This window comes from Aquarana catesbeiana, linkage group LG02, assembly GCF_042186555.1.
Source record: "Aquarana catesbeiana isolate 2022-GZ linkage group LG02, ASM4218655v1, whole genome shotgun sequence".
Taxonomy (NCBI): Eukaryota; Metazoa; Chordata; class Amphibia; order Anura; family Ranidae; genus Aquarana; species Aquarana catesbeiana.
In genome coordinates, this window is record NC_133325.1 from 160946541 (window position 1) to 160966426 (window position 19886).

At 43.9% G+C, this 19886-nt stretch overlaps 1 protein-coding gene across 2 annotated transcripts in view; it reads right to left on the bottom strand.

Annotated features, from left to right (window-relative positions):
• Positions 1-18996, bottom strand: part of LOC141127359 (TRAF family member-associated NF-kappa-B activator-like) — a 115569-nt gene extending 96573 nt beyond the window's left edge. Inside the window, exon 1 of one of the 2 annotated variants that reach the window (XM_073613701.1) lies at positions 18769-18990. The gene's annotated coding sequence lies outside the window, so the exon portion shown is untranslated. Of the gene's footprint in view, positions 1-18768 lie in introns of both variants that reach the window. The other variant, XM_073613702.1, reaches the window with a different exon arrangement.
• Positions 18997-19886: the final 890 nt, after the last annotated feature.

A 19886-nucleotide genomic window follows, 5' to 3' on the forward strand; every position in this document is an offset into this window, starting at 1 on the left:
TCTGAACCTCATGATCAGTGCTGCCCATTAGTGCCGCCTATCAGTGTCCATCAGTGCCAGCTGTCAGTGCCCATCAGTTCCACCTGTCAGTGCCGCCTGTCAGTGCCCATTAGTGCCACCTATCAGTGCCCATCAAAGCCACTTATCAGTGCACATCAGTGCCGCCTATCAGTGCCTATCAGTGCTGCATATCAGTGCCGCCTATCGGTGCCCATCAATGCTGCATATCAGTACTGCCTATCAGAGCCCATCAATTCCACATATCAGTGCCTCCTCATCAGTGCTCATCAGTGCCACCTTATCAGTGCTAACTCATCAGTGCCACCTCAGCAGTGCACATCAGTGCCTATCAGTGAAGGAGAAAACAAAATTTTATAACAGAAAGAAAGAAAATCCTTTTTTGTTTTCAAAAATTTCAGTCTTTTTTAGTTTGTTTAGCAAAAAATAAAAAACTTGGTGGTGATCAAATACCACCAAAAAAAAGCTCTATTTGTGGGAAGAAAATTATAAAAATTTGTTTGGGTACAGTGTTGCATGACTGCGCAATTGTCATTCAAAGTGCGACAGTGCTGAAAGCTGAAAATTGGCCTGGGCAGGAAGGAGGGAAAGTGAAGTGGTTAAACTATATTTCCACTTTAGCAGCCAAACTGGGATAACATCTCATTTATATTTGTTACATGTCCTTATTTACATAACATAACTTAAAAAAAACAACAATTAGAAATCACTGATTACCATTTTGATGCTTTTTCTTATAACTCAGGCACTTTGTTTATGAGGGGCCTGGGGAAATATGTTTGCCATAAATAACCCTGTCTGTACTGTCATGGCAGTTCTCGTTATCAGTTGTAAACAAGATTTGAGCACTGTCTGCTCTAAAGCCTAGTACACGCTAGTAGTTTTTTTTCCCGTTCAACCCAGCGGGCTGAACAAAAAAAACTGACAGCTCAGGAGGAGCCGCTGTACTAACTATACAGCAATCTGCCCTGTTGTGCTATTGTGTTCTGACAGGTGGATGTAGAGTTGCCACCTCATCCCTTTAAATCCGAACACTTTTGAATTACACAGGTTCTGAGACCAATTTAATGCAGATAAGGCACCAAGTGAGTTTAATTACCACCTTAATCGGCCACAGAGCCTGTGTATTTAATATGTGTTCGGGTTTAAAGGGATGAGGTGGCAACCATAGGTGGATGGCCCCCACGTTTTTGGTCATGCTCCTTTGTCAGAAGCTGTCTGAACGTCTGGCTTCTGTCGGACCTATTGCAGTACACAGGCGCCGAATGTAGGCCAGTTTCTATTCAACCAACCCATGCTGCCCAACATTCGTCCATGTGTACTAGGCTTAACACAGGGTTAAAGATTTAGAAGTTTGGCTTCCTTATTGTATGTTAATGAGGAAAACTCTGTACTTAGCCTTTACATTAGGACAAGCTTATTTTAAACTTGTTCACTTTCTCCTAAGAAACATCTAAGATACATTTAGGTGCGAAACTACCGAGCTGAACGCCGCAAACAGCGGCTTTTATTATCAGGGCTGATAATGTGTGATAATTGTGGTCAACAGGCTCCCTATACTAGCAATATTTGGTCAACATCCAGGGTGAGTGTACATCTATGTGGGGCACCCAGTCTGAACACCATTGCACAGGAGATGTCAATTTAAGCACGAGCACTTTGTTTCATCACCTAATGGGACTTTATTAATCCTTTGTGTGTTCTGCATGTTTACATGAATATGATCAACCCTAAGCGCAGCAAACTGTTTTTATATTCTCACTTTGCTTTTTTGGTTAGCTCAGTGGTGGTGAGCGTTTTCAAAGTTTGCATCACTCCAACTGTGGTTAAGGCTTTCTGGCCTACTTTTATTTAAACAAAAAGGAAAAGTTCAAACAAAGTTGCCCACACAGGTGTTTTTTTCTTGCAAACAGATAACTGAAAATGCAGAGACAGCTGACTCCTATCAACGGCACCACTGCTATTCACACTGGTCCATCAGACCCAGCTCTCTTGCTTTCCTGGCCCATTACCCTTAATAATCACCTGTTACCAGGACTATAAGGCACTTTTAAGTATGAGCGAATTATTTTAATTTGTGTATTTAATAAAACTTTAATAAACCTGGGTTTTACGGCATTGCGCAATGAAGGTTCTCCTTTGTCATTTCCATCTATATTTATGAGGTGCATTCATGCATGAGACGTAATTTCAACAGGCTCTCTAGGGGTATCCCCACATGCCTAAACGACCATACTAGCAATAGTTGGTCAACATCCAGGGTGAGTGTACATCTATATGGGGCACCCAGTCTGAACACCATTGCACAGGAGATGTCAATTTAAGCACGAGAATTTTGTTTCATCACCTAATGAGACTTTGATATTTTTTTGTGTGTTCTGCATGTTTACATGAATGTGATCAACCTTAGTCTCACTTTGCTTCTTTGTCATTTGCTTATTAGCAAGTTTTTTTACTGCAGCTGGAGTTTGATGATCAGTTCTTTTATGCAAAGGCGCTAAGGTTTATATTTTACTGAGCTAACCACCCCCCATATGACACTGGCTTCCAGTAAAATTCAGTGCAACCTATTAGCCCTTCATGGTTCTGAAAGATTATGCCAGTTTTCCAGTACATATATCAGTTCTAGCAACTTTTCCTAAAAAATCGTTTTTACTTTTAAAATTTTGTTTCTGTGTGGAATTGAAAGAGAAACTGTTCGTAGCACCAAAACTTGTTTGCTAATGTGTGCCACATCATTTACTGTAATCCAGTTTACATCCCTCATAATATGATAATATGATCACATAGGAGCACTTGTAGTAGGACAGGAGGACATGACATTTTAAAACCACAGTGCTTTTGAGTAGTGCAAACCATCTGGTTTGCAAAAATGCTGCCCTCCCTGCTACATATACCCACCTTCCCTTTGAGCCAGCTAAGACCATCATCATACTTAAGTACTGAATTCAGAAGAGCTTATTGAATATCACTTGTGAGATCAGTGTCTAGAGGAGAATAGTGAGTGCAATGATCCCTAACCAATCAGCACTCTGACTGTAGCGGCATGTGCATGGTTCACCTTCCACTCTTTTGACCCTGGGACTTCTGGTGATGCAACCAGGAGGGGAATAGTGTCAGAGTGAGCAACCACAAAGGTCCTGCTTGCAGAATAGGAAGGTAAGCCCAGGGGTCACAGTAATAATTGTGGTTAATTGGGGAGATGTGAATGGAGCTACCACATTTATCACAGAGAGCAGATATTGCTATATTCTTTCTTTCATATTCCACAAGGCTACTCCATACCATGATTTTTCCATTCATAAAATTCATGCCATGGTTTGCAACCTGCAGTATCCTACATAGTTCTCACTGCTGAATGCAGCATTACCTTGTGATTTTTTTTTTATTAAACAGGTCCCCATTTATTGCTATTGTGCTGCATCTGCTTTGGACTGCTGGAGCCAGTGGAGTGCACTCCACATCTGTAAAGCACATCACACATCATGTTATGGCTATACTGCTGCTTTTTAAATAGACCTCTTTGAATTTATGGGACTACACCAGAATCAGTGGCAGAATCTTTGTGTACAAGTGTGAAGGGCCCTTTAATTTCTGTTTTACCTAGGGTGTAAGGACCAGTGGGTGGAGTCTGGTTGGTTCAGACCGGCAAAGGAAAGTAGTTGAGAAGGAGCTCCAGGGTGCACAGGGTGAAATGTCTACCAATCAACTTCTCTACAACCACCCTATTGGGTTTTCCTCTCCCAATCAACACTGCAGGCTATAGCCAACAGCACTGATCAGTGTATTCTGCCAGTGGGGAAGTCTCCCTGCTGTCAGAATTCAAAGTTTTAAAGAGGATTAACCCGAATGCGTAGATGGGGGAATCAAGTCATTTTTTTTTTTAATTCAACCTGCAGGTTAAACAAAAAAATGACTCATCTATGTTCTGCTCTACAGTTGTATTGTTTTGCTTAGTTGGTCTGATTACAGGGTTCCTTTAGGATAGGTATCAGAAATGGCCCAAACAAGGAAAGAAGAAAAGTAGTGTTGCACAGCTGCTTGTTCTTGCCTTCTATGTAAAACTGTAGGAAATAATATTGTTCTTTGCTTCTTCTTTTTCAGCACACACATCTATACAACAATCTTCTTTCAGTTATTTAAGGCTAAACTCTAAGATTAAAGTGTTACTAAACCCAGGACCCTGCACTATATTTGGTCTCCCACAGTACACAGTACATAGAAATAAATTTTTTTTTTAAGTAAATATAGACTGCTAAATACCTTTTCTCATCAGCAGTATATAGCAGTCTTGTGGCTTCAATCAGTTCCTGGTAAAGCTTGTAGGAGGAGTTTTCATACTGCACTGAGCTGCCCTATCAGGATCCAGTACCCCTGACCCTCTGTCTGGACAGTGCTGATTAGCCCTGTGCTGATCACATACACTTTCCGAGGGAAAAAAAACCTCTCTAGCAATACACACCAAACTGAGCATGTGCAGCCTGACTCCAAAGGCCTTGTATTATCCGAACATGGTCTGGAGTCAGTGGAAGAAGAGGGGAATCTGTGCATACAGGATCAAACAGCTTTTTTACACAATGCAGAGGATGAACCCCTTAGGTTCAGTGAGTATAAAAAGCATGCTTTACTGCATATACACACTGATTTTACTATTGTGGGTTCAGTAACACTTTATCCTCCTTCTTTAAAACTCAGTTTATATACCTTAATTACTTATTTCTTACATCAGAAATGAAAAGACTGATAGAAAAATATATTTTAATACCAGTGATGGCGCAAGGAGGAGAGTCCTCTGAGGCACCGCAAATCACTGCCAGTGGAACTCTGTGCAGTGACAGGCTATCATCAGTTGATTTAAATACCCTTCCCCCCAAAGTCTATGGGCAGGAAGACACACAAGAACTGAGTAGAATGCCTCCACCCCTACAGGCAGCCCTACAGGAGGACATCAGTACTGCAAGCCTGAAACGGTTGATGTGCTGTTACACCTCTATTCAATTTTGCTGCCCTGGCACTGGCAAATTATGACATTTCAGGATGTTTTCTACCATTATGCTTCATTCTGAGGAAAGGGAAAGAAAAAAAAATGATAAGAAAATGCATTGTGTTCTGACTGAAGTCCAAATTTAGTATTTTAAAACCAATAATTATTCCGTGCTAGGACTGTGCCCGTCAGACCCATGGAAAATTTATCCTAAAGTGAATCTAAACCCAAGAACAAAAAATGTAATGATCCTGCCAGTAACACATTTATTGTCATAGAGTAACAACACTTACTCTCTGTACTCTATCTATGGAAAAGAAGCATTGTCAGTCTATGGCAGAACTACAAAAACCTACTCCTCTCCTTTTCTCCATTAGATAGAAAGGAGGGGTTCTGTAGTCCTTGGAGACTGCTGGGAACAATAGTCAGCAAATGGCAGAGAGCACAAACTGCTTTAATTTGTATACTTATCAGTCAAAAAGGGACTAAATAATAGAAGTTAATTGATTGGGTTTACATACCCTTTAAGATGTATAAAGAGATAGAATTGTAATTTTTGACTCTCCTGGGCCACATTGGAAGAAGAGGAATTTCTTGGGCTGCACATAAAAAACAACAATAAAACCCCATTCACACTTCTCGATTTTGAATCGTGGGCAGATTTCGCCCACAATTCAGAAACACTGCAATTATGGCAAAACGCACCATGCGTGTTTGCCATTCATGCTTAAAGTGGAGTTCCACCCACTTTTACAACTCTTCAGCATCCCTCACTAAACTGTGCACTGTAAACAAATTGGATATTTTTTAATTTTTTTTCTCAGCACCTACTGTATATCTGCAGTATTCATTTTTCACTTCCTCCTCCCTGGCCGCGACCCATCGCATCATTTCCTGTTTGCAATGCCTTCTGGGAAGGGGCAGAAACTTCCTCTGAAACTGCCATTGCTATGGAAACCTGACCTGAAACCTATTACACTGCTTGTGCTGCACTGAGCATGTGCGAGATCTGCAAGGATGAGATCCAGGAAGAAATACAGTCTGGCTTCAGATGCCCACACTTAAGATGGCCACGGCCTGCTGTAAGTTTATAAAATAACAAGCTACTGCTATAAATTAACAAAACAGACCTTAGTTTACAGACTAACTTTACTAGAACACATTAAGCTTGTGTATTATAGGGGTATTTTTTATTTAAAAAGTATAATTTTGGCCGGAACACCACTTTAATGGCACCTCAAACACGGTGCAATTTTGCTATGCTTGTCACACGCCATTTGCGCCAAAACGCATCACATGAAACTGTCACCCAAAGGAAACTCCTGCTCCTTTTTGGGTGACAAGATTTGTGCGATGCATTTTGCCACAATTGCCATGTGATTCTGTCGGGTGACAATCAAGGCAAAATTGCACTGCATTTGAGGTGCCATTAAGTATGAATGGCAAACACGTGAGGTGAGTTTCGCCTCGTTTGTAGTGTGATTTGGAACCGTGGGTGGAACTGTTGCAATTCTGTCCGAAAAAAACTTGGGCAGATGATCAGATTTCAACCATGTGCTGTGTGTTCAGGCTTTGTGTATACAGTGCAGAGATGGGAGATGGCTAGGCACAGTGTCAGGGGTAGAGGGGAGTTGAGTGCGGTTGGGCTTTGGGGGGCGTATATGAAATCTGGGGAGGGGTGCAGCGACCCGAGCACCCCCCAGATCCAGCTATGTGGCACTTACTTTGCTGGCACTAGCTAGCGGGAATCCCTGGTGCTACTGCAAACACAGCATCCCCCGCATCCCTTCAGGTGTTCCTGGGCCCTGTTTCTCTGTGCCGGCCACCGCCGCTGGTGCTATGCCAAACATTGCAACCCCAGCATCCCTCCAGATGTGAACATTCAACATTCATAGCTGCAAGTTTACAATTTTGTGTTGGGCTGCATGCATAGCCCTCTTGGGATGTATGCGGCCCTGGGGCCACTGGTTGGGCTACCACCCCCCTTCCAGATTTCAAGTGTGCCCCATTGAGGCAACCTATAGACGTTGTACATCAGGAGAAGCTGTCTGCATCTCTTAAGGCTGAGTGTCTGTGACAGTCTCACAGAGCCCAGCCAGCACCCCCCCCATCCCCACACTTTCCAGCACGGACAGTAAAATATAGAGAATAATATGCACCGCCTACCCCCACCTCTCTTCTCGTATCTGCCCTTTGTCATGCACAGTTCCGGAGCCAGCCTATTAGAGAACTGCCAGGCTCAGCCTCAGATTGGACAGCAGGGCAGGTCCAGGTTTGTGCCTGCACAGAGACCGCACACTGTTAACAAGGAAAATCAAATGTTAACACATTTCACGTCACAGATGCTAAAAGTGGTAGTAAACTCTGTTACTCTGTACCTACAGGTAAGCCTATAATAAGGCTTACCTGTAGGTACTGTGAATATCTCCTAAACTTGCTGCACATACGCTCTGAAGGTCCTTACAATCACATAGCCAGAGCTTGCGAACCCAGAAGACAGACAGGGGGAACATGTCAGCCCCCTCAGCGGTGACTTTACACGTACGGTCAGGTCAGTGGCTGGTGGGGCACTGGCTAATATCAGGTTCAATATTCACAAGTTACTTGTTTGATTCTCATTATGTAGGCAATTACAGTTCTACTAGTTATACTCATTTAACAAAAATATTTACAAACGTATGGGGGTTCTGGGTATATTTCTAGCAAACAAATTATGATTTTTAAATGTAGAAGAGAAGTGTCAGTATTGGCCTGGGTGGCAAGTGGTTAATTACCATAAGTAAGTAATATACAAATAATTATTATATATTGTTTTTAAGGTAATTTACTATATTTTCAAAAACTTTACTCAAGCAGGTGTCTTAACGGACAAAATACTGAAGTTTGAAGTTTTAAATTCAAACCAGTAATTTCACAGTAAATAGATACCGTATTTATCGGCGTATAACACGCGCCGGCGTATAACACACACCCCAAGTTTAGGAGAGAATTTTAAGGAAAAAAACTTTTAGGAGGGAAGTTTAAGAAAAAAAAAACTTACATTTAAATGCCCATCAATGCAGCCTCATCAGTGTTCATCTGCAGCCTTTCCCCAGTGTCCAGTGCAGCCTTGTCAGTGCAGCTTTGCCCCAGTGCAGCCTTGTCCCCAGTGCAGCTTTGCCCCAGTGCAGCTTTGCCCCAGTGCAGCTTTGTCCCCAGTGCATCTTTGCCCCAGTGGTCCGTGCAGCCTTGTCCCCAGTGGTCCGTGCAGCGTTGTCGCCGCCGACATACAAACGTTTAGTTTGTATTTTTAAACATGGCGCCACGGAGTTCGGAGGGACTCGGGGGCGCTCGTTCAGCTGAACGAGCGCCGCCGAGGACACAGTGACTGGGCGGAGCCGAGATACACTTATCCGAGGGTTCTCGGCTATTCTCGGCGCCGTTCACAGTCACGCCCAGTCCCTATGATGGACATAACAGAGGTCCAATGGCGGGACTGGGCGTGACTGTGAACGGCACCGAGAAAAGCCGAGAACCCTCGGCTATGTGTATCTCGGCTCCGCCCAGTCACTGTGTCCTCAGCGGCGCTCGTTCAGCTGAACGAGCGCCCCCGAGTCCCTCCGAACTCCGCGGCGCCATGTTTAAGAATACAAGTTATGTGAATGTCGGCGGCGATCGCGGCGATCGCTCCGACAGATCACAAAATAGCGGGGATCGGCGTATAACACGCACCCACGATTTTCCCCTTATTTTAAGGGGAAAAAAGTGCGTGTTATACGCCAATAAATACGGTAATTAATAAATTATGTTATAACATATAGCATAATTATATATTATTTAGCTTTAATAAAAAGTACCTTTTCAGTAACAGCAGATTCTCCCTCTTAACTGTGTGAGAAAAACTTGGTATTATGGGTAAACCTTATACCCATAAACCCATGTTTTTTCCTTGTAGGTAAGAGGACTGGGCTGTAAGGGAACATATGTCTTTTAGACACATGCTCCCTTCTATGACACTGCAGTGCGTGCCTCAACTGCAGCATTTTTATTGGACAGCTTGGACCAATGGCGCTTTACCATTGGTCCAAGGCTCCAAGCTGTCCATTGAGCTCAGTGCCTCTGACAAATAGCGTGTGCCAGCTTGTATTTAAACTGGCCGCGCTGTATGTATAGCAGCTTCTGACAGGCTACGCAAGGAGCTCCGTATCTCTGGAACCATAGCAGGGGGGGTGCCTGAACCCCCCCCCCCCCGGTGGTGGGGTAGCTACCTAACTCCCAAATTTACAAACCTCGATGCTCAATACATTTTTTTTATGTTCATGGCAGGTGAGGCTCAGCTTCACCTGCCTCCCCTGACTGCACGTTCCTGTCTTACAGCGCTGGAGGGCTTCGTTCCAAGGTAAGTCTATCATGCTAGCACATTATGGCATTGCCTTGCAGTTTTTTTTTTTTTTTAATCGGCGGTTTACAACTGCTTTAACAGTGAAAATTCATATTCTTTATTGCAATATTTAAAAGTCCAAAAAATCACAGCACACAGGGAAAAGGCAAGTATTATGCTTAGGCACCTGTGGTGTGAAACGTGTTAACACTTTATTTTCACTGTTAACAGTATGCGGTCATCCTTGTTGTTTTCTCTTTCTTTCCTGTTAAGACTGTAAGTTTATGAGCTGGTACCGCAAAAACCTTTTATTTCCTGTCCTATATTGTTAAGGTGTATGTACTGTATGTCTACTGTACGTTGTAAAGCACTACAGCATAAAATAATACCATACAACGAAAATATAATAACATGAACAATAAGGGCTCATTTACACTTGCTTCGACTTTAACACACATTAAAGCGCCTACCGCTTCAACATGATTTTTTTATGTTTTTGATGCTTCTGTGTTGCTTCAGTAATTCTTCAGCAATGCTTCTGTGATGCTTTTGAAGCTTGAAAGTGTTTGTTAACCCGCAGGGTTAACTTTACATTTTCCTCTTTGTTGATAAATCTAATATCCCCCTGTGACAGTGCTTTATTAAAAATGCAGCAATATACCTTGTTTACTGATCGCAGATCGGCGATCACCTGACATGCCACCTCTCTCTTCTCTCGGCCCGATGCAGCGGGCAGGGCCGAGGATCCCCCGCTGACGTCATTCAGGAGGGGAGGAGGAGAGAGGCAGCCCCACCCGCTGCAGCTGCCATGTGAGAGAAGAGAGAGGTGGCATGTCATCTGATCACCAATCTGCACTAGGTAAACAAGGTTTATAGCTGCATTTTTTAATAAAGCACAGTCACAGAGGGACATTAGATTAATCAACAAAGAGGATAATGTAAAGTTAACCCTAATTTGAGCAGCAGGACGGGAGGGGGCGGCGGGGACACGGAGCAGGCAGTCAGAGACAGAGGGAGGGGGGAGAGGATGGAGGAGAAGACACAGGAAACACAGAGCAAAGCTGCGGATGACGGAGACACGTACACTGACTCTGGTGTCAGGGTTCAGCAGCCCTGATATATCAGAGTCAGCGCAGAGAGTTGAGGGTAGAAACTGGCAGGATCAGCCAGGTATTACAGGTGACACATGGGGCCAAAGGACACAGCACGAGCACTGTGCTGTATATAATGCTTTAAAGGAACAGGATCTTTATTCTATTTTTTTTTGGGTTAAAAAACACTTTAATGAAGCTTGGCAAATGCCCTGTGTGTTGATTTTTTATTTGTTTTAAAGGGGCCCAGTAGAACCCTGGCTTAGTAGTACCCCCACTAAGCAGATCCCCAGCTCATTATTACCCCTGTTAAGCTCATCCCCAGCTTATTAGCACCCTCATTCAGCAAATCCTCTGCTCAGTATCTCAAGCTCTGCTCATGCCCCACTCAGTAGTACCCCTAACTTTGCTGATCCCCTGCTCAATAGTAACCCCCAGCTCTGCTAATCCTCTGGTTTCACATACACATATTGTATATATGGCATTATATCCATATAATAAAAGTAATGGCAAAGCAGTTCTTATAATTGTAGCACCCTGATAGTAGGCAGGGTTGCTAACAAATTTAGCTTGCTAGGTGGTAACTAGCCTGGCTGATTGATAAGGGATTCACTGGATTTTTCCCTAACACTGGATTTGATGCACCTCTCTCTTCTGTCACTAGGTTTCATTGTTGCCTGTGGCAGTAGAATGATAAGGGCATAAGGAATTCAGACTAGCAGTAAATAGGTTGACTCAGCCAATTGGCAGGGGTCTCTTTGGTCCCTTGGCCTGTTGAGAGCACCTATTTATTCGGGACGAGTCAGGTGATCGAGGTTCTGTGCCACCTGGATGGCTGTCTGGGTGGATGTGTGTCACAAGGCTCCGGGCTGCTAGGCCAGAAGCCTGAGGCCTATCCCAGGAGCACCTGCCTGCTAGGCTGTCTGAGGCCTATCCAGGTTTGAGAGAGGCAGTGCGGGGTTGGGGCTTCAGGCTGGAAGCCCAACCAAGTTGCAGAGGTTCCACCGGACGGGGGAACTGGATCATTGTCAGCAGTGAGGGAGAAGCAGTTGCCACAAGGGATGACCACTCCTGTTGCCAGGGACAAGTGATGATCAAGGCCAGAGGTAAAGGGAGGAATAGTCGCCAGCAAGGGACAACCATTTCTGTTATCAGAGGCCAATGTATGGAAGTCTGAAAGAGTACCAAAGCAGCCTTTTAATCAGCCGGGGGCGGTGAAGAAGTGGGAAAGTGTCCTCAGAGTGCCAAGCCAGGGACCCAGCAGGTTAGTGTGGGTGAAGCTTGAGGAGTTTACAGTGGGTGAGCTGTGGAAGAGCTCAGGGGGTTCAGTGACGACTGGGATCTTGAAGTCTAGTGAGAGACCAGGAGCTCAGTGAGTGAGGATCTGCAGTAGGATACTGTGAGAAAGGATCTCTAACGGGTTACTGTGAGTTACGTGTATGGATCTCTATTGATTGTTCAAAGTTCAGGTGTCATAGGAGACAGCAGTTCTACAAATACAGTTGCTGCATCCAGCTTAAAGTGGTTTTAAACCCAATCCACTTTTTACTACAGGTAAGCCTATAATAAGGCTTACCTGTAGCTACCGTGGATATCTCCTAAGCCTGCACGGTTTAGGAGATATCCCCTGTATCAGCATGTGTCGACGTCATTGGCACATGCGCACTGAAGCAACGGCTCGTTCGTGCAGTTGATTCAGCTGACGTACCGTTACCGGCGGCTCCTACACGGGAGTGACATAATCGCGGCTCCGGCCAATCACAGCGCCGGAGCCCGTGATACCTGGAAATAACTCCGGGAGCGATGTGCCGGCCGGAGCAGTGTGCGGAGACCACAGCGTGGGCTTCGATCTAAGGTAAGTATTTCATAATGAGCTAGTATGCTATGCATACTAGCTCATTATGCCTTTGTCTTTGTTTTATTTTTTTTGTAGTGGATTTACAACCACTTTAAAGGCCTTCTACCTGTATTGCTGTCTGCCTATTATTTTGTCTCAGAGTCTGCCAATTACTATTGCATCTGCCTAAGGGTGTCCTGGCCCTATTCCTTTCTCCCCCAATTCTGTTTAAGAGACAATAAATCTCTTTTTTTGCATTCTTGCAATACACCCACCATGCCTAATAACCCACACTAAAAGGAAGGATGTCAGCTCTCCCTGACTCTGGAGGTCACCATTAGGCCTTTGGAGGTCGGGATGCCGCTACATAATAAAACAGTGATGGACATAAATGGACCCCACTCACCTTACTGCTTCTCCAAACTGCATCTTCCAGAATCTACAGGTGATACACGAAAAATTTGAATATCGTGCAAAAGTTCATTTATTTCACTAATGCAACTTAAAAGGTGAAACTAATATATGAGATAGACTCATTACATGCAAAGCAAGATACAGTCAGATCCATAAATATTGGGACATCGACACAATTCTAATCTTTTTGGCTCTATACAGCACCACAATGGATTTGAAATGAAACGATTAGAATTGTGTCGATGTCCCAATATTTATGGACCTGACTGTAGTTCAAGCCGTGATTTGTCATAATTGTGGTGATTATGACTTACAGCTCATGAAAACCCCAAATCCACAATTTCAGAAAGTTAGAATATTACATGCAATCAATAAAACAAGGATTGTACCTAGAACAATATCGGACCTCTGAAAAGTATAAACATGCATATGTACTCAGTACTTGGTTTGGGACCCTTTTGCAGCAATTACTGCCTCAATGCAGCGTGGCATGGACGCTATCAGCCTGTGGAACTGCTGAGGTGTTATGGAAGACCAGGATGCTTCAATAGCGGCCTTCAGCTCTTCTGCATTGTTCGGTCTCATGTCTCTCATCTTTCTCTTGGCAATGCCCTATAGATTCTCTATGGGGTTCAGGTCAGGTAAGTTTGCTGGCCAATCAAGTACAGTAATTCCACGGTCATTGAACCAGGTTTTGGTGCTTTTGGCAGTGTGGGCAGGTGCCAAGTCCTGCTGGAAAATGAAGTCAGCATCCCCATAGAGCTCGTCTGTGGAAGGAAGCATGAAGTATTCCAAAATCTCCTGGTAGACGGCTGCGCTGACCCTGGACTTAATGAAGCACAGTGGACCAACACCAGCAGATGACATGGCTCCCTCCCCAAAACAACACAGACTGTGGAAACTTCACACTGGACTTCAAGCATCTTGCAGTGCGAGCCGCTCCATTCTCCTTCCATACTCTGGGTCCTTGATTTCCAAATGAGATGCAAAATTTGCTCTCATCAGATAAGAGGACTTTGGACCACTGAGCAACAGACCAGGTCTGTTTTTCTTTAGCCCAGGTAAGACGCTTCTGACATTGTTTGTTATTCAGGAGTGGCTTGACAAGAGGAATATGACATTTGAAGCCCATGTCCAGGATCCATCTGTGCGTGGTGGCTCTTGATGAACTGACTCCAGCCTCAGTCCACTCCTTGTGAAAGTCCCCAACACTTTTGAGTGTCCTTTTCCTGACAATCCTCTCTAGGCTGTGGTCATCCCTGCTGCTTGTGTACCTTTTTCTTCCACACTTTTCTCTTCCACATAACTTTCTATTAATGTGCTTTGATACAGCACTTTCGGAACATCCAACTTCTTTTGCAATTACCTTTTGACGCTTTCCCTCCTTATGGAGAGTGTCAGTGATGGTTTTCTGTACAACTGTCAGGTCAGCAGTCTTTCCCATGATTGTGATTCCTACTGAACCAGACTGAGAGACCATTTAAAGGCTCAGGAACCCTTTGCAGGTGTTATGGCTTAATTAGCTGATTAGAGTGGGACACTTTGAGCCTAGAAAATTGCACCTTTTCACAATATTCTAAATTTCTGAGATTGTGGATTTGAGGTTTTCATGAGCTGTAAGCCATAATTATCACAATTATGACAAATCACGGCTTGAACTATCTTGCTTTGCATGTAATGAGTCTATCTCATATATTAGTTTCACCTTTTAAGTTGCATTAGTGAAATAAATTAACTTTTGCACAATATTCAAATTTTTTGAGTATCACCTGTATAAACATGAACTGGAATTGACTGCTGATGACGTCTTTCCAGTTCACTTGTTGGTTTCCCTGTGCAGCCTGGGATATTGCATTCCTGCAATACCTCCAAAAGAAAGCGAAGCTAACGCTGACCGAAAGCCCCTCAAAAGCTTTAGGTGCTGTAAGCTAGCTTTGTCTTATGCCGCGTACACACAAGCGGACTTAACGGCAGACTTGGTCCGGCGGACCGGAGTCTGTCGGATAATTCGATCGTGTGTGGGCTCCAGCTGACTTTTTTTTCCCAATAGTTCAACGGACCTAGAAATGAAACATGTTTCAAATCTTTCCGACGGACTTGAGTCCGGTCGAAAAGTCCACTCGTCTGTATGCTAGTCCAACGGACAAAAACCGACGCTAGGGCAGCTATTGGCTACTGGCTATGAACTTCCTTGTTTTTGTCCGGTCGTATGTCATTACATACGAATCCGTCGGACTTTGGTTGATGGTGTGTAGGCAAGTCCGTTCATTCGGAAAGTCAGTCGAAAAGTCCGCCAGACCTAGTCCGTCAAAAAGTTTGCCCATGTGTACGTGGCATTAGACTCCTATGGAGGCTTTAGAGATGCTTTGAAGCAGGGTATAATTTTTGAAGCAAAGCAAAGCAAATATATGGTGTTAACAGGACTGTAAGGTAACCATTTTATTTAGTGACAGGTACTGTGATTGGCATTCCGAGTGTTTTAAAAAAGCGTGTCCAATGCCACATTTTGAAGCAAGTGTAAACAAGCCCTAATAGTAAGCAGAATTGTCTTTATGTCTCTGAAGCAACCAAATTGTTCCTTTTTCAATGCAGGTGTCAATTTTGTTCTGCAGCACTCTTCAAAACATCAATGTTTAACCACTTTCCGACCACCCATCACACATATACTGTGGCAGGGTGGCCCGGCTGCGCGAACCGACCTACCTGTATGTCGGTCCGTGCATGAGATACAGTGGGCGCACAGGGGTCCGGCGGACTCAATGTTCGCCGGCCACCTGTGATACAGAGAGCCAGAACGGGGATCTGCTTATGTAAACAAGGTTGTTTCCCGTTCTGAGAGGGGACAGCACTGAGTTCTACTGTTCCTAGTGATCAGGAACAGCGATCTCTGTGTTGTCCCAGTAAGCCCATTCCCCACATAGGTAGAACACACCCAGGGAACACAGTTAACCCCTTGATCGCCCCATAGTGTTAACCTCTTCCCTGCCAGTGTCATTTATACATTGATCAGAGCATTTTTTGTTAGCATTGATCACTGTAATAATGCCACTGGTCCCCAAAAAGTGTCACTTGGGGTCAGATTTGTCCGCCGCAATGTCGCAGTCCAGCTAAAAATCGCAGATCGCCGCCATTACCAGTAAAAACAATTAAAAAAAGTAAAAGTCCATAAATATATTCCATAGTTTGTAGACGCTATGACTTTTGCGCAAACCAATCAATATATGCTTATTGTGATTTTTTTTTACCAAAAATATGTAGAAGAATACATATTGGCCTAAACTATTGAATACATTTTTTTAATTGGATATTTATTATAGCAGAAAGAAAAAAAATATAGTTTTTTTTTATTTTTCAAAATTACGACCGTGCAATTGTCATTTAAAGCGTTGCAGTGCCGTATCGCAAAAAATGGCCTGTTCATTAAGGGGGTAAATCCTTCCGGCACTAAAGTAGTTAAGAGAGAGAGATTAGCAACTAGATTTTTGGCATAATGTTTCGAGCACTGAATGTGAAGTTCCTCCATACACTAACCCTCCCTGTAACCCTAACAGGGCGGGGTCACCCATTTACGTAACCGGGTGACCCCGCCCCCCTCTGACAACATGGGGAAAGCCATAGGGAATTCCCCATGAAGTCCCCATTCGTCAGAGGAGGGCGGGGTCACCAGGTGGCCCCGCCCTCCATTATATAAGAGGTGTCAGAAGAACCGAAGCATCACACGGCGGAAGACTCCCACTGAGGTGGATCGTGCGGACGGAGCGGAGAAGAGGCCGGAGGAAGATGCGGGACGAGAAGAGCGGAGGAAGAAGAAGATGGAGAAGAGGAAGATGGAGAAGAAGAAGATGGAGGAAGAAGAAAAACACCGAAGGAAGACCAGAAGAAAGAAGATGAAAGAAGAAGAAATTAATAAAGGACTTGTCAAAAACCGTCTCTTGTGTTTTTTTACCTTTTTGACACTTTTTTTGTTAAATGGTAGGGGTGCATTTGTACCCCATTACCAATTCACACAGGGTGGGGCCGGGATCTGGGGGTCCCCTTGTTAAAGGGGGCTTCCAGATTCTGATAAGCCCCCCACCCGCAGACCCCCACAACCACTGAGCAAGGGTTGTGGGGATGAGGCCCTTCTCCCCATCAACATGGGGACAAGGTGCTTTGGGGGGCTACCCCAAAGCACCCTCCCAATGCTGAGGGCATGTGGCCTGGTACGGTTCAGGAGGGGGGGCGCTCTCTTGTCCCCTCCTCTTTTCCTGCAGCCTGCCAGGTTGCGTGCTCGTATTTTTGGGGGGACCCCACGTCATTTTTCTTTTAATTTTGGCGTGGGGTTCCCCTTAATATCCATACCAGGCCTGGTATGGAATTTAGGGGACCCCCACGCATTTTTTTTTTAAATTTTGGTTCGGGGTTCCCCTGTGGGGAAATTCCATGCCATTTTTATCAATGAACTTTTATGTGTATTGCCGGACCGACTATTCATTATAGCCGGCGCTAGCGATAGTAGTTTTACATGACTTTTTTTCCTTTAGAAATGTCATTTTGCTGTCAGACTGTTCTAAACATGGGAATCATGCGCCCCTTTAAAGGCATACTATAGACACCCCCCAGGTATGAAATTTAAAGGAATATTACACTTTTATTGTTTCACTTTAAGCATTATTAAAATCACTGCTTCCGAAAAAACGCCCGTTTTTTAAACTTTTTTTTGCATTGATACATGTGCCCTGGGGCAGGATCCAGGTCCCCAAACACTTTTTATGACAATACCATGCATATAAGCCTTTAAAATTAGCCAAACACCAAACAATTTGGGGTGTTCGCTGTTTGGCGAACAGCCAATGTTCAAGTCGAACTCATCCCTACCTAACACTAACCCTCCATGTAATCATAATGCTAACACTTTCTGTGACCCTAACACCACCCCTCACACTAACCTTTGCTGTAGACCTAAACCTAGCCCATCCTGTAACCCCAATATTAACCCTCACTCTAAAGCTTTGTACACATGATGAGAATGTCAGACGAATGATTGTCCATTTTCTGTTGCATGCTAGTCTCATATCAAAAATGAAGAGGTTACTCAACTTACTAAAATTCTTGTATGACAGAACACACCGTCGAAAGTGATGTATGTTATTGTATTGCAATATATTATTTCGTTTTCCGATCATGCGTAGCCTTATTCTAATGATTTTTTTCGGACGAAAACTGTACTGATTAAACGGAAAAACCGGACGTTGTGTTCACTTACGATAAAAATTTTCCAGCCTGTACCTTCAGTTTTTGGCGTCCAAAAAGTCGGAATTGGCTGTCGAAAACACTATACTGACAATCAGATAATCGGCCGATCGTTTGTCATACGAACATTTTCTTCCAATCTTCTTATTGTGTGTATGGACCTTAAGGCTCTCTGTAACCCTAAAAACAACTCCCCCTTACCTCGTTCTACCGATGGAATTTCCTGATTTGGCAATTATATAAAAAAGACCCAATAATTAGTAGGTACTGATGATGTAAACAGGTGATGGGCTCAAAGTGACACTCATCACTATTGCCAAGCAGGGTAGGCATTTACAAACAATACAAATACTGCTTAAATGGCACGTTGAACCAATAGACTTCTTTTTCGCAATTCTGCATGTCAGAAAACAGATTTTTTAAAAATAAATTTTCCCCGATAGTTGTCTTTTATTCTGAGTTGTGTGGTACCCAACATTGTCTCACAATCCTGCCAATTTAACAAGATTGTGAATAATTAATTTACTAAGTACATTATAAAACAACCCTTCAATGCAGAGCACACCAGCCAATACTTGTGTATACACATGTGCAAACAATTCTCAGAATAGAGGAGCAATCATTCCCTTACTGAACAGGGTTCTTTTGAGTCAGAGCAAACTACAGAAGTTAATATAATTGAACTTACACATAAAAGGCTCAGACGTGTCAGTTCTTCAGCCAAATGAAAGAAATACCATTCTGGCCTACTTATGATACTATGACTAGAGATGTTTGTTGTTTATATTTTGAAGTATGTTGCACATATAAAGTGGTTACTAGAATCACTTACCTCCCAAGACTGTAACCTGTCAGAAATACTTCAGTGAACATTCAACCTCCAGTAAAACTGCACAGCATCCAACAGCTATTCAATAGGGTTAAAAGAGCCCTAAGCAAAAGCCTTTTCAGAAGTTTTTCTGAATACACTGCAGAGCAGTGCATATGTTTTTGTTCCTGTTAATGTAACAGTATTGGCTATGCAGTACGGGGAAATTCCCAGCTTCATTATTCTGAAAATGAAACGTACAACCCACAAAAAACAGGAAGCACGTTGTCCTGCTACATGTAGAATCAGTGGTTAAGGCCAACATCAAGACCCATAATTGAAAGGCGTTACTGCATATCAGATCAAATATTTTGAGATGTAAGAGAAGATAAAAAGTTGCACCCTGGCCCCTTCCCTCAGCACATTAATAGCCCTACTAACTATCTTGTTTTAACACGAGTAGATGGAAATTAAAAGAGGCTTTTTTTTTTCTTTAGCAACCATATTACCTAGGTGGATGCAGCATCTTTGTGATGCTGCATCAGTCTCCCAACAGCTCTAAGACTGAGAACTGAGTGATCAAACATGGCTGATTGCTCAGTTCTCAGAGCAGCACCCTCTAGTGTGCTAGAGGTAGTCTGGCTAGGAATTTTGATAGCATAGGCACATTTCCAGGCTTGGCTGACAGCCAAGCCTGGGTGTGTTTTGATCTGGGTTGGGAGTAACTCAGGGAAGAGCTGGTGACTCACGGGCAGCATCACCAAGACCTTCCACTTCTTTCCAGAATATTCTAGTATCTACTGGAAAGGAAGGAGGAGAGGAAATATGGAGCTGCCTGGGGTATTCTGAGGAGCCCTGACCAATCCCCAACTTGTATTGGCAAGGGGCAGGCCTCCTTAAATACCCAGGGTCAGCTCAGCTGGGGAGGAGTTGTTCAGGAGGAAGCTGGAGATGGAGTGCAAGGCTGTCGTGGCCTTTGAGGGAGCCCCCCAGTCTGGGGGGGTCACCTTGGACCTGGGCTCAGGTGAAGATGGGACCCTCGAAGAACACGTGGAGGTGTCCTGGACAGGAGGCACAGGAGGAGCAAGAGAGCACAGTGGGAGAGAGCACTGCCAGGCAAGTCTCAAGGGAGGAACAACAGG